Genomic DNA, 15,908 nt, shown 5'->3' with positions numbered 1-15,908 from the left:
AGAGGGAAGGGAAATTTGCTCCACAATAAAGAATCTCCTGACTCAGCCTAAGGGAAGAGATGTTTTTCTGGTTCTGTGATCCAGATCACTCATGGGCAAGACCAGACCAAGGCAGATGGATCAGACAGATGCAGAACAAGCCCAGACATAAAAACCTCAAATAAATCTTCCAGTCTATGTCCCAAGCTCTTTAGTATGATGCTCAGGGCATGATTGCCCTGTAATTTTTAAAAAGGAGGGCACAAGAAACAAAGCCATTTCCTACCTTTTCACTGAATTCTGCACTATGTTTTCTTTCACAAAAAGCAGGCTGAATCTATTAACTGCAGCCATCTTACAGTCTGAAGGCCATTTTCTGCCTGCAAGCTGTGATCCATTTATAAAGTACAGAGGGAAAAAGGCAGCCAGAGCAGGATATAAAATCTCCTGCAAGATGCCAACCTCAGGCTGACACCTCAGGTGCCCTCTTTGTGGGCAGCAGCACCTCCACACTCGTGGCAGGGGGTGAGAAAGTAGTTGAAATGAAGTCATCTCCTTACAGAAGAGTAATGTCATCCCTAAAACTTTTCTTCAGTCACTTTTCTTAAGTTCCACTTCACTGGTTTCAGGGCACTCAAAATTTACTTACAGAACATCAGAATTTAAATAAAGGACTCAAACTGTGTCGCCTTTTAAGTGATTTCTTGTTCTTCAAAGATACTAGCAACCTGATACCAGAAATTCCACATCCCTTTATGTGTCTTAAGAAGAGCTTACAGACTTAGAAAGGAAATTTTCCCACCCTATCAAAATTCCACAGAGGACATGAGAAAAGTCAGAAGAAAAGCTCTGGTTTCCCTGACTTTGACCACAGAACTCTCCAAAAAGCATATTGAATGTCATTGTACCCAAACAGAGAAACATCATACCATCACCTTTTAATCTATGATGGATGGCATTATATGGCAATAACAGAGCAATACAATGTCAACCTTGTCTTTTTCTGGGTTTCATGTAAATCAAATCCTCCAAAGGAAGCCAAATTTAAAAATAAAAACAAAGAAAACTGAAGTTTAAATGCTGCCACAATGTAAGTGTGCCAGTTAGAGTCCTGCAGCAAAGAGTTCTTTTTTATTTGATAGCACACGCAAGCTCAGAATACAGATTCAGATAAACACATGATTTTCCCAGGGTGGTCTCTTTGCTTTGGTGAGTCTCAGGCTTCTGATTACCCAGATCAGGGGTCTGACCAGAGAGATAATGTTGAAGCCTGGCTTCATTTGCCCTGGAACCAATGTGCAGGGATCAGAAGGAAAGATCTTAATAGTTTGTACCAGATTTTCTTTAAAGAGAGGTGTAAGAGTTGAGCCATGGTTATTTTATAACTATGCTGGGAAGGGCTTGGATGTCTCTACATAGAAAGCACAATGTGGAGGAGTGATGACCTTTAGGAGTGCCATGGAGATGTGTCCTGTCCTCAACAATGACAATTCTTCTCAGAAGAAATTAGGAGTTAAATCAGTTTGTATGTTCTAGGTGTATTTGTTGTTTTGTGATCTTCAGACAGGTGGAAGCACAACCACATGATGTTTATTAATGGCTTAGCAGGAAGGTGGTACCTGTACGCAAGATGAAGGGTGCCTGGGAGAGGAGGAACTTTCCTGTGAGTCTGCAAGAGAAGATGTGGGTGAGCTGTGGGTTAGAGGGAGTCTAATACCACAGTAAGTGATGGTATTAAAAATAAGTCAATGTTCAACTCATAAACCATGAGAAAAAGAATGAACTAAACAGTTTAGAAGAGAAAGAAAAATGAATCCAACTCCTTGGATCCAGGCAGTTAGAAATGGTTTATAGGTTTAATAATCAAGACTCGAAATCACAATAAAAATTTTTTAAAACCCTGGACATTGTGGCATTTTTCATTCTCCCTACTTGCAATCATGGAAGATATTTGTGCCTATTGTGCATTCATCAACACTCAATTTTCTGTAAGATGTAGATATTGATAACTAAAATGCTGATGTTAAACCATAAAAAACCATTGTTAAGTGAAAAATATTCCTCAAGTTCACAGCCATATAGATGGCTGCAGCCCAGTCATGGTACTAGTGGTGTGGAATTTCTCAGTGTGGTGAAAAGGGACATGTGGATTTTGCAGTTTCCCTGAAGGAATGTTAAACTTCACAGATACCTCTCCAGAGAGTCCAGTGACTCAGATGTTTGCTCCCTTCACCAAGGAATCGAATGCAGTACATTTAGAAACTGAACTCTTTACATGGCAGGTTCAGTACTGAACAGAAAAACAACTCTGTGCTTGTCTTAAAGCAATCAAAGTGACTAAAGTAACCAAAACTTCTCAAACCTCTGTGTTAGTACTCAAAGCTTGAAATGCTTGTGTCTAGGTGTAAAACACCACAGCCTTGTACTTGTGCAGAGTAATTGCTGAGCCCCATGTAGTACTCATTAATTTCTTTGGCCATGAACAGTAACACCTGTCAGTTGAGCATTATCACAGTGCTGGAGGCCAAAAGCTCTGTTGTTGCTTTCTTTTGAGGTAATAAATGAAGTGATGCCATTCACATTTTATAGATAAGGATGTTAGCTACGGAGAGCTGAAGTGTCTTCCCTTAGGTCACGGAGGAATTACTTAGTCTGAGCTGGTTATCACTTATTTCAGTCACATAAAAGAATTTGGATCTCAGTTATGAACTATTTATCATTAAATATGTCATTGAGCAAAGAATAAAGAGTCAGCATCACTGTCATCATTCAACAGAAAATCATCTTGTGAGGCTGAGTCATCACCAAGTGCAATTCTGCAATAACACAATGTTTTAACAAGAGCAGGGTTAGAGGCTAAATATTAGAGTTACAGAAAGCATATAATAAATACAAGATGACTGAAAACTCATCTAGTTTGAAAAAGAAGTGAATATGGTGTGAGTCACATCACAGGTTTCAGAATCTCACAGCTTAGGGAAACAGTTCTGATTTTGTCTTCATGTTTTAACCTTGTGAAACTCCCACCTTTTGCATTTTGATGGGAAAACCAGCCTTACTTCTTTTAAAGTTTTTGAGGCTTTTAAATTCCCAGACTCAAATAAAATTGCCGGACAGCTAAAACAACACCTAAGACCAAGGAAAAATTTTACAGGAGACACCATGTGCCCAAAGACAGCTGAATTTAGCAAATTGCTATGGAACATACAAACTTGAGTTTTTAGTCATAATTTGTTCTATTACATCAAGCATGCTTGCTCACCCAAACTGGGCTGCAAGGCTGACCCAGCACAATTACTAATTGCTAGTTTATTTGGGATTTTTTTGTCATTTGCAAATTTTACTAACAATGATTTTATATCACTTTTCAGATACTTGCTACTTGTGACTCAAGAAGATGAATTACTCTGAATCTGTGTATTTCTGTGAAAGACTTGTTATAAAATCTGCTAGTGGAAATCTCTAATAGAAGATAACAATTTTTAATCTAATAGTAGATCATAACCCACTTACATTGAGATTATATTAACTTAATATAATTAAGTTTTATAGACTTGTTTGAAATACATTGTTTTCTGTGTCATTAATTTAAAATATTTTTAAATTTTAGATGGTTTGGTCACTCAAAATGGATGTTTGCTTTGAACTTCATTCTTCTAACTAATGGGTAAGTTTGCAACTTGATGATCAGATGTGCAGAAATGATTGATATTTTTATTATCCCCTAAACTTTTAATATCAATGGCAATAAACAGCCGAGCTAGAAAGCTTATTGTTAATTTTAAATTGATTTTTGTCCTTTTAAGTACTATGGTTTTAGTTTCCTCTTTAATTTTTAGTTTATGGTGGATTTTGGTAATAGAGGTTAATTCTTCTGATAAAGAAAAAAATAGCATGTGCAATAGAATGTATTTACAAAGATTAATTTTCTTGCACAAATGATTAATCTCCTAAACTTTATGATGATAAATATCCAAATAAACTGCAACGAGATCCAGATTATTTCCTAGACTTTCAGAAATTCTTAGAATGATGAGAAATGGGAATGCACTGGCAATGAGTACTTGGTGATGTATGGGAATACCAACACTTTTCCAAGTACCTCTGAAGCCTCACCAGAGCTTCTTGGGCTGAAATTCCTCCATAACTACTGAGGGAACAAGGCAATTACAAAAGGACACTGAAAGAGAAAAAAGAAATAATTAAAATGCTATTTAATTAAATGCTATTTTCAGGATAATCTTTTGATTCTTATGAAAATCATTTTATCAGGATTTGGAAGGAGGTTATTGACAACACCAACATTGCAGAGCTGGAATCTTTTCAGGTTATATTAATAAAAATAGAGAAAGCTCTTCAAAGGATTTAATATCAAATGATGCATTTTGGTGCAGGTAATTACATGCTAGTTTAAATCCATCAAACACTTAACTATTCATTTTGATTCAGTGTCAGAATTCTGATTTGAGTCAACAAGTTCTGGTGTGATACCCTGAGTTTTTATTTTCCATCCCTTTCAGTGTGCAGATGGATTCAATGCTTCTGCAAATCGGCCTCATAATTCTAAAGAGCACTGAGGGATTCTTGTGGCTTTTATTTGTTTATTTGGTTTTGTTTTTTTTTTTTTTTTTTTTTTTTTTTTTTGTTCTGTTTTGTTTTCCTGTCCATTCTCTCCAGGAAGAAAATTAATTTTGTTAAGTTAATTTAGAAATGGGCTGGGAAGCTACTGACAGTTATAGTGTATTGTTACATTTTTAAATTTGAATAACAAACCATTTTTAATTCTTGGTGATGAATAAATGGTCATAGAATATTATTCTAAGCCAATGTCATAGCTTGCTGAGTACTGTCTGACTGAAAATCCCAGTCTGTTTTCTTTGTGAATTCAGGATATAATAATTTTTCACTGATTTTTTGATAGGTCAAGCACAGCTCAGATGTGGAATTATTTTTATTCACCCTACAGTGTGACATTGTTTAGCAGGTTTTAAACTAAAAATAAAAAACATTTCTCAATATACAGGAAAATAATATCTTAAAGTATTCAGAAAATACCTCAAGTTATTAATTGTAGCATTTTTTAGATACAGTGAGAGAGCTTGGCCATGGTGAGCTGTATTTAGCCGAAGGCTGAACAAGAATTAAGAAGACAAGGTGGCTTTAAACCAATTGTGTCTTTTATGAATTCAAGGCCTTAGAAAAGGACGATTTGGCTTCCTCACACCAGGTGCTGTGTAAAAGCAGGTTCAGAGCAGCTCAAATCACATCTGTGGGATTTGAGAAGCTGCCCAAGCCAGAGACCACTGGTGACACTTGGCTGCTTCCTATATATCACAGGGGGATCTCTAAGAGATTCTTGGAGGTCACTGGGTTCCAAATGCTGAACAAAGATGATGGCAAACAGGGACAGGTGAAGGCAGGTTTTCAACCCATCAGTTTCAACAATGTCTAATTTTATTGCATAAAAACATATCTTCTTTAACTAACAACTTGGTATAGCACTATTTATGACCCAGCCAAATACAAATTGGAAAGCATCACATTCATGATTTCTCTCTGCTGCTTTTACTTTTTTGCTTTTTTTTACTTACATAAAAGTAAATAAGTGAACCTCAAAGAGTCGTAGAAGGAAACTTCTGTGCAAGTGACTTGCATTGGTTCATAAGAAAAACCTCTATGATAATAAAAGCAAGGTACTATCAAAAATGTCTACCAGCTTCTTGTTTCATTGCCATTTTTCCAAAACAACATCCCAAAAACATCACTCTAACCAGGGTGTAAAGCAAGGTATCATTCACTAGAATGCCACAGAAAGGATCATGCTCTTTTACGAGCCAGGCAGCTTACCAAGGACATGGGGATGCACACTGAATCCAGCAAGCTCTTTTTTTTTTTGAGGTGTTTCTGTTGGTTTTATCAACCAAATGAGCAGAAAGTCTTATAAATTCTTTTTTATAATGCTTTATCTGTGCAGATTCTATACAAGAAAAATCTCACATTCTTTAATATTTAAAAACTTCTTATAATACCTTTGCAGACTCAAAGATCTCTGTACAGTGAAGGAATTTTGTGCATTCTCTTTTTGCCAGAGGTACATTGCCTGTGGGAGGGCCAGGAGGAGGTAATCTGTGTTCAGTCACTCCTGTAGCCTAAAAATAATTGAAAATGAAATTAGAAAATACTTCTTCAGCTTCTGCAACAATATGAAGGGGTAGAAAAGTAAGACATGGTTTTGTAAATCCTCAGCTATTTTGGAGAGCGGGACTCACAAGTAAACTGGGATATTATTTAAAAAGGTGTTCCTGTAAAAGAGGAATACCAAGAGAGCAAAATAAAATTGAGTGTAACAGGGATGGAAGAAGCAGCTAACTGGAACCAATAAATAGTCCATGTAGGATAAATTTAAATGTAGTATATTAATATTAAACATTTTACAACACCATATCTGAATTTCACTTTATTTTTCCATTAATCCATTTCTTATTACTTTTTTTTTTGTGCAGCCTCTCTGAAAGGGAATTAAACCCCAAAGTAAGTAGTTGAATTATTTCTAACCAAATAACTTCTTATTAAGACTCAGGTTTCTAACTAAATTATTTCTTCTTCCCCACTTTAAGTTAGGAGAAAATTGGCTTCAGCTCCAATTACAGGCCTCTGCTTAAGAAATATCTGCATAATTTTTATACTTGCTGAGAAGCACGATTTTGCCTTAGTCTCTGAAATGCCTCTGAGCTCAATTAATATTTTCCAGAATTGTCACCAGGGAATAGAGATTCCCAGTGCTGATTTGAAAAGAGACACACCAGGCACTTGGACACAAACTGAGAAAGTTCCCAGGGCTCAGCAGGGCCCATGGAATCAGAACATTTGCAGTAACTGGTGAGATAAATCTTAGATCAGAAGAGTTCCTTCTCCTGACAAAACAGCTTCCTGCAAGTGAACCTCTAATTTCAGTCTACAGCAACTCCAAGCACCTCTCTGCTCCCCAGTGACCTTTTATGTAATCTAACAGGATGAAATATGAAGAGAGGTTTTCCCTAAGGATCAGCATAAACTTCCTTCTGCTTGCTTTCATCCCGTTGCTTATGCTCAGAGTGCTGCAGGTTATCCTGAGCATTTCCATGTTACCCATTGCTAACAACACCCCCGGTGGGACTCCTGGCTGGAGCTCACTCCTCTCAGCCGCGGCGCAATCGGGGAGGAAAATGTGGGTGCCTGAGCCCCCACAGCAAGAACCAATCTTTACCAATAGGGTAAAAAGTGTGGCAAGAACCAGAAAGATTAAAAAACCAGAAAGATAAAAAAACCAGAAAGATTAAAAAACCCAACAAAGCAATCAACCAACCAACCATCCAACAAATAAACAAACAAATCCACGCCTCCCAGCCCCACAAATCACTTGCAGCATACTTGAGCCTGGAAAAAAACTCTACTGGAGTAGACATGCATTCTACCACGTTTTTATGGAGACAATAAACCAAGAACTGGGTAATATGTTCTGATCATCTGATTTAAGCAAACTCAAAGTACTTGCCTAGTAAAATTATTGCTTTATATAACAGTTGGTTCTTTTTGTTTTGATTAATGGCTCTGCTAGTTTCTAGGCAGCAACACTTCCTACAGCTACACTGGAGAAAGCACATTTTTTGGAACTGCTGTTACCTGCCAGTGAGAAAATGGTTGTCCTGCCAGGGCATTTTACAGAAAGCAATTAAATCTTGTTCTAAAAGAGGAAGTGTCCAGTGTTGTTTCTAAACATGTAAGAATTTTTGAGCATCCTGTTCTTGTTTTTTTCTAACTCAATTGCATTACCAACCATGTGAATGCCTTCAGACAAGACAAATTGCCTTTGTTTGAAATAAATTTCCTATATAAACATATATTCTCTCCAAATATTTTTGGAAACACTCATACTTCCTCACAACCCCTTTTGGTAGCTCAGACAGCTTTTACCGCTTGATTTTTTTCTTTTTTTTTTTTTTTTTTTTTTTGGGCTCAGTGCAGTAGAAGCACATTGTGCACGTCTTTTAGTGTTTAATCTTTTTCATTTACAGAGTTTGGTCACAGAACAAGGACCCATGAAAACAGAGCTTCATTTCCCAGCCATATAAACCAAAATGGCAGCATTCAAATAAGGAAACTGAAAGGATTTTGACTGTTGCAGAAGCTTGAACACTGTTGTGACTTTTCCTGTCTAAATCACGCACAGAAAACTGGCACAGCTACTTTTGATGGAGAGAATGAGTTGCTTTGAAATGTGGTGGAAAAAACACAACCCACAACTCACTGCTTCCACTTCTTCAGCTCTCAGACCAACATCTGCAACCAAGTACAAGCTCCTCATCCAACCTATCTTTCAAAGAAATTGGATTAGGACAGAGGAACATTAGACTGGAGTTTCAACACCTTTTAAAAGAAATTTCTTCAAATTTTTAGCTTGTCTTTGAAAAACAGGAAGGATTAGGAAAACCAAACAGCAAATTTTTAGATCACTCTGCTCTGAATGCAAAAACTGGGAACTAAGTCTTTAAAAATTATTTAGAGTATACAGTAGCAAAGAAAGTGCTTTGACTTCCAATTGCCAAACTGTATGGGTAAAAATCTCATAAAAAACTGCATGGGATGAAAAATGCCAAATTGGTAGTCAGATTTCAAGAGAGCTTCTGCCAGAGATTCATGTTCAATTGTATGAACTGGACATATGGATTTAGTTATATTAATGTAAGAAGAGTTTGGAGCACAGAAATAGTACTTCTGTAAAAAGCCAAGAAATGTAATGCAATGCAGAGGGCCTAGGCAAAAAAAAAATAAAAAAAAAAAAAATCTTTCAAACTAAGGCAGAAGAAAAGATCACAGAGTTGTGGAATCTCCTGTCCTGTAATAAAATGAAAGCAAATTTCTCAGAGCATTCATGAATAAATCCACAATTTAGTGCCATATTTCAAAAATAAATAACATTCTGTGTACAGAAAAGGTTAACAGCCAGTCTGCCACTATAAACTTACTTGGTTTTGTTTCTAAATCCCGTTATTGTGGGTTTTAGTTGGTTTTGTTGTTTCTTGGTTTTGCATTTTTTCTTTTTAAGAAACTTCCTACTGCAGAGACAACGCAGCCAGAGACAACTCTATTAGCACAAAGCACATTCCAGCAAATGCCAAGGGCTTTCCAGTGAATACAGGGTGGAGAGGACACAGCCTTCCCACCAGAGAGCCAGCCAACACTTCACTTCCAAAGAGCTTCCACTGCCAGCTCTGTATCAGCCATGGGGTAGGTGGAGTCAATTTTTCACTTTTAACATCTTGCTTGCTGAGTTTGCATTTTGAATTTTCTGCTTGGTGCCAACTTTTCCCTCATTTCCCAGCCTCAGGCTGCTGCTCCACCTCCATGGATGTCTCCTCATACTCACTCTTCTCCAGATTTTCTGGCTCTGGAGGACGATGAGAGATTCTCTCTGTTACTTTTCTCTTCTGCAGAACTTACGATTAGTTGCTGTATTACTTGATTATTGCTCAGATTAGTACAGGCCAGAAAACACTTTTCTTGGAGACTTAAATTTGCTTAGGATATTATACACCCACTATTATTCTAATTCCTTGCAAAAGATCCTGAGCTGCTTGTTTTCAATTTATGTGATGCTACCAGAGGATGTAATTGACTTTCTCCCATATGCTTGGTCTGACCAGAATAAAAAAAGCTTTGCTGGTGCCTTTCTTATTTCAATAAACTCATCCAAATTCTCCTTGCAGTTAGATCTCTGCTGTATTTCAGTATCAATGGAGCTGAAAAGTATAAAGGGCAATGTAAACACATTGTTATAAAAAATAAATTCTTAATGAGAACTTTCCATACTAGCAACCAAATTAGCTCTATGATCCTCCGGTCATACCACCTATGTCAGCAAATGAAGTTTCTCAATAATTTCATGCTTGCCTTTTTCCCTGAAATCATGGTCAAAGAACTAATTAAAAATGGTAAAAATATCAGGATCCTAAAAATGGCACTGTAAGACAAATCTGAGAAAGGTTTTAAGCTCTCAGATTCCTTCAGCCTGAGGTTACAGAACAACATTTTGTTTGATAAGAAATCCTAATGTCTGTCTGTTTTTTCTTTCTTCATGCAGCTGTGGGTTCAGGACTTCTAAAAAAAGATGAAGCCATGAAGACAAGCAAAAAGGACTGGCAGTGCCCAGCAAAAAGCTGAGGAGCTGTGATGCAGCACAGGAAAACTACAGAGCAAGTTTGAGTGATGACTTTAACCAACTCTATCTTTGACCTTTACTCAGTCTTTTTAATTATTGTGATTTTCTTTCCTTTTATTGTGGTTTTTCAAAATGTGTCTGCACTTCACAAATGCTCTGTTTGCTTCAGCAGAAAGAGTCAAAACAAACAAGCAAAAAAACCAAGCCAAAAGTACAACCCCAAAGCTGGAAACTGCATATTAGGAGTAGGGATGGCCAAGCTCTCACTCCCAGCCCTGTGCTCGGAAGGGAGAAAGCAAACAAAGGCCATGCTGCTGTGGCCCTTCCTGTGACCCTGCCAGCACATCCAGAGCCTGTCAGTGTGCACACACACCCCAGGGAATTCTGTACCAGCCCGACTGCCACTGAGCCCATGGTCCCTGGAGCTGCACACAGGTCTGGACAGCCAGACTGCCTCACCCCAGCAAAGGGAAGGACAAACTTCTTTCAAACCAGAATTTCTGTATAAACTATAAAAAAACCAAAACCAACCAACCAACCAAACAAAACAAAAAAAAAAAAAAAAAAAAAAAAAAAACCAAAAAAAAAAGTTTTTACTATTTTGTTCAGAAGTAAAAAGGAGATGGGGACTGAAAAGCCCCATTTTTGGTTCCTTTGGCAGGGCATTGCTTTGTGATGTGAAAGCAGCACCTGCCAAAGAGAATATCACTCCTATCACTCACATGTACAAGGGAGCTGTACTGCAAAACTGAAAAATTAATTAAACCATTGTTTATTCAATTACATGCTCTGTCCCTGCATTATCAAGATAAACAAGCTGAATAAACTTCTGAAATCTCTCAGCCTGAAGAGCCTGAATCCTATTATCAGCTGTTAAATTAAACATTTAGAAGGCCACATTCTATGCAAGGATATTTCCAAGGACCTATGATACTTAGAAAACAGCACATTTAAAATATTCTGGCATTTTAAACAAAATTGCCTTGAAATTTTCAAGATCTGAGACGGGCCTACAAATTAACTACTTCATTTAATTTTTTCCATCAAGTTTTATGTGGTAAAAAATATTTTTTTTTCATATAAACCAAGGGGAATCTATTAAAGAAGAGATAGTGTATTTGGCTTTGTAATATTTCATACCTGAGATCACAGACCATACCAAAGAGTGTGAAATTCCTCTCTGCCTCTCTACAGATCACTGAGACTGGGTGACATTTCAGAGCAGACTAGAGAAATTTCACACATTATTCAATGGTGAAAGTAAGAGGGAGACTCAAGCCCAGCACCAGGAGCACTTACAATCAGAAGTTGTGAGAGGCAAAGCAGATGTGCTTGAGCACCGAAACCACCTGGCAAGTGTCACTTCACAGTCCTGCATGTGCAGAAATGCTTTTCACAAGTGATGAAGTTCACAGCACCACTGGAATCCAATACTTTACTACACGAGAAACTGGCAGCAGGAGCAGCTGCAGGACAGAACTCCATGGGCCAGCTACGCCTTTTTGGAGGGGGCAAAAAGAAGCTCATGTATTCAGAGGTTTAAACCACAATACGATATGCATGTGTCATTGGGATATCCACTGGTTTAGCAGCTTCAGCCATCAGCACTGAAGCCAGTGTTTCAAATTTACCCTTGGCTCTTGGACAGAGACTTTATTAAAAAGCCTAGCCAAGAAGAAATAGTGAGAAAAAATGTTTAACACATAAAATTCCATCTTTCTTTAAAAGGCATCAAGCATAAAAGCCTATGGAAGAGTTCTCACCTTAAAACAACAAAACAAGAAAAAATATTGCTCCTACTGAGTAACAAAACAAACATAAAAGAGCTTCAGAATTAGATAAGGCTACCTACTCTTTCTGAGCAAGCAAAGAGAGTCTGTATGTGAAGTTTTATATTCATTCCACTGCACCCTTGTGTTATTTCTTTATCTGTAAACAAACTCTTATTTTGCACAATGCTGAAAGAAGAACAGCAATTTTCCCCATGAGTGGATAAAGGCCTCAGAATCAGAAATCTGACTTCTATGTCAGCCTGTTCCCAGATTTCCTTCATTACTTATATGATTTTTGCCGTGAGGAAAAACACAGCATCTCTGTCCCAGAAGCAGACTGGGGACTGACATGGGAAGGTTCAAGAAGGTTATTTATGCAAAATAACAATTTTCCAGTATAATGCACCCCTTGATTTAACACTGGATGCAATAATCTTTGCTCAGCAGTGGGAGCGCCAAAGCATCACACTGCTGCTAATGCAACCTGAAAAAGAAGAGCTGATTTTTGCAACAGCAATGACAATACCAAGGCATGTCAGGACCCTGAGCCCAGAGTGAGTCATTTTTCCTCTGTGTCTTGTAACAAGAGGACAGATTCTGCTCATAGGAGAGGTTGGCTTGTTTAGTAGGGGCTTTAGCAGCAGCTTGGGGCTGAGGGGGCTGAGTGAGCCATCAGGGATGTCTCCAGAGCATCACTGTTCCCTGGTCTCAGCGGTGGCAGCACCAGAATCTCACCCTGCACCATCAGGCCCAGGGCCCAGGCTGTATTCAGCACAGGACATTTTCCATCTACAGTTATTCTGTGTTTGAGACTGAGTGTATCTCTAGCCAGGGCACAGCCACCTGTGACTGCACAGACCTGTATGATAGCACTGGGCTTTGCAGTAAGTCATTCAAAGGTTCCAATGTGGGAGAGATGATGGGTTTGGCACTGGAGTGTCAGGAGGAAAAGGATCATGTGTTAAGCTCAGGTGCACAGAGATATTTATTCTGATGCTTGAAACTGAGCACTGCTCAGATTACAGCTCAGACTTCACCCTTTGGTCCCTCTTGAACAGAGCAGGCAGAAATCTGACTTGGGTGATTAACTCATGTTATTAAAGTTTAGAAAAGAAAATAAGTACAAGTCAAATGAAAAAGCTCTGGCTGTAGCTGAAACCAAGAATTCAATTGCCACTGTTCTGCAAACTGAGCAACCAGGGCTGTGCCCCATGACCCCTGGGCAGCAGCAATGATCTGCACTGGCACTGGAAGGCACTGTAAATCATCTGCCCAGGGCAATATTGTAGACCTCAATAGATCAGATTGGCCCTTACTGTCATCAGAGTAGATTTACTAGGGCACTAATGGGATTTTAGCCCTTCCATCTCACTCAGTGACACTTCCCCAGAGTGTTATGCGTATTTCTGGATAAATGGCAAACCATGCTGAGCAGTAACTGCTGTGCAGCAGATTTGAACTTGGTTTTCCTTGGTCTCTGCAGAGTTCAACCAACAGTACACTGACAGCTGTCCTTACCTGGCTGGGGCCTGCCCACACATCTCAGTCTGAGCAGAAGCTGGGCTGCATTTCTGAGAGGCCAGATCTCTCCAGACATGATGCCCTCTAACTTCCCAGTGGAGTACTGAAGGAAACAAAACAGAACAATCATGGATTTCTGCTTAAGCTTGGAGCCCATCTATAAAGCTTGAAATTTCTATAGCTCACATTAGGACAGGCACAGTACATTGTATGAATGTTCTACAAAAAGCTACTAACTTTAAACAAAACCTGTTTTGGAAGGGGGAAAATGCAGTAAGAGAAATTTCACAAACCACCTGCCCAAAACCAGAGAATCACTGTTTCTCTGCTCTGCTGCACAACCAGCCTGGCAACCTCAGCACTCTAGAGACACAAAAACTTCTTAAGAGGATGGATTGTTTTCCCCCTGCATTTTTAAATGTAATTTAGAATCTTAACTGAGAATTTCTTGCAGCTCTGCAGGCTGAGAGGGCAAAAAGCTTTAATCCAGATGTAAAGTGCCCAGGGAGGTCTGTGTGTGAGCAGCAGGGCAGCTGCTGCAGGGGGGTTTGCCAAGGCTCCAGCAGGAGCCAGGGGTCAGAGCTGTCTGCACAGGGCTGCCCAGGCAGCTGTGCCACAGCCACCACAGCTGCTCCTGGGGCCTGCAGGGCCAGCTTTACCCCCAGTGCTTTGTAGGTTGCTGCTCACCTCCTTTCCATGCTCCATTACTTTCTGAAATAATCTGGTTTCCACACAATGCTGTGGAACAATATTGATCCAGTGGTGGTGGGTTTTTCCAAAGGGGTAACCTTTGGGACTCTTTCTGGGTCTTGAATAACCTTTATCACAACCAGAGCAGCATAAAGAAGGGTTTATGATACAGCCTACTGACCTATTTTTGATATTTGTTTCTACAGAATGACCTTTTCCTTGAAGTTTTACTCTATTTATTCCAACTATTCTCAAAGCATTGCACTAAAGATGAAAATAAAAATGGATGATGATAATAATAAAAGAAGATATGGCATCCCTAATCTCCATAAAGTGAAAAGAGTTAACTTTTTAGTCCTTTCCAAAAGAAGAAAATATCTCCTCTTTTATTCCAACTCTGACTGCTCTAAAAGACAGGGGAGAAGGAAGACAGCAGGCAATGGATATAACCATCTACCTATTCTCTTCAATCTACTGTCTGGGCATTCATTTAAATGTCAGGCTTGCTCTTTGCAACAGATACCAAATTGACTTTGTTGATTTTATCAGTAGATCTCACACTGTCTATATGTGAATGTGTTTTTTCCATAACCAAAGTTTAAAGAAAGAGCAGAAGTGTCCTAGGTACATGTTCAGCTTTCTGAAGATGAAAAATATTACTTTTGTTCTTGAATAGTTTTACCTTACTCTATTTGAGGTCAGTCCAATCCTCCTCTTTATAACTCCACTATAATCTTGGAGAGCTTAAAAGAACTCTTCAACTCTTTTAACTATTCCCTTGTGATTGAACTTTCATATAACCTGTTATTTTCTTGAGTTTGCTTTTTTATTTTCACAAAGGATTCTGAAATAAACCCCTGCCCAAAGCCCCTGCATGAACATCATTGAAAAGACAACCAAAGTTGACCCCAATAACATTTACTTTTGTGGTTTGCATGGCCCAAAGAAGCCTTACTTGGGAATTAACTTTTCTCTGTTTGATAACAATTGCATCACATCCAGAGACTGCATCTATCAAACAGCCTAATCTGAAAAAATAATTATAAAACATCAAAACACTTAGCAAAATAATGCATTTATCCAACTTGTCCACTGTTTACAGAACAACATGAGAGAAGTGACAAAATATTTCATTCCTTTCTTATCTCTGGTCCTTCAACCTTTTCTTGAGGTTGATCTTTGCCCTGTGGAATGGGAAGCTTCCTGTTGGGAGTTAGGTATGAGTAGGCCTTTTGAATGCTGATGCCAGTCAGGGCTTTCAGCATCAGCCCCTGCTCTGCACTGATCACCCACACAGCACTTGCTGCACCACAGCCTCACAGCCCCTGCTGCGACACCAGAACTCAGAGAGGCTCCCATCATTCCAATATCTCTTTTGAATAACCCATCATATCAACATATCTTACCAATAATCTCTTTGAGACACCCTCTCCAGGGCTGATTGCAGCACACAGACAAAGCTTCAGAATCATCCCTGGCTCAATTTAACTGCCAACACTGACTCAATTCAAAGCTGGGGGTGTCTTAGTTAAATTTGCACTGTCTGGCCATGAATTATGGCTACATTGCTCTGTCTTTGCTCTCAATTCAAGTGCTCCAGTTTGATGTAACACAGGGCAGAAGGAGGCAGTGATCCATCAGAGCATTTAAGCACTTCAGTTTACAGTCCCTGCCCTCTTCCACTGGAGTTAATGTTACACCTCTCCCTACTGGAACTTATGGGTGTGACTTTGTCACTTGTGCCTTAC

The 15,908-nt window shown here is 38.8% G+C and overlaps 1 long non-coding RNA gene across 1 annotated transcript in view; it reads right to left on the bottom strand.

Annotated features, from left to right (window-relative positions):
• Positions 1-6,008: 6,008 nt before the first annotated feature.
• The window catches only part of LOC134423435 (uncharacterized), a 466,039-nt gene continuing 456,139 nt past the window's right edge, over positions 6,009-15,908 (bottom strand). Inside the window, exons 6-7 of the long non-coding RNA XR_010029109.1 lie at positions 13,468-13,573; positions 6,009-6,128 (exon numbers count right to left, since the gene is read on the bottom strand). This is a non-coding gene — a long non-coding RNA (uncharacterized LOC134423435). The remainder of the gene's footprint in view (positions 6,129-13,467; positions 13,574-15,908) is intronic.

Source organism: Melospiza melodia, chromosome 12 (genome assembly GCF_035770615.1).
Source record: "Melospiza melodia melodia isolate bMelMel2 chromosome 12, bMelMel2.pri, whole genome shotgun sequence".
Taxonomy (NCBI): domain Eukaryota; kingdom Metazoa; phylum Chordata; class Aves; order Passeriformes; family Passerellidae; genus Melospiza; species Melospiza melodia.
This window is presented reverse-complemented; position numbering and strand designations above follow the sequence as displayed.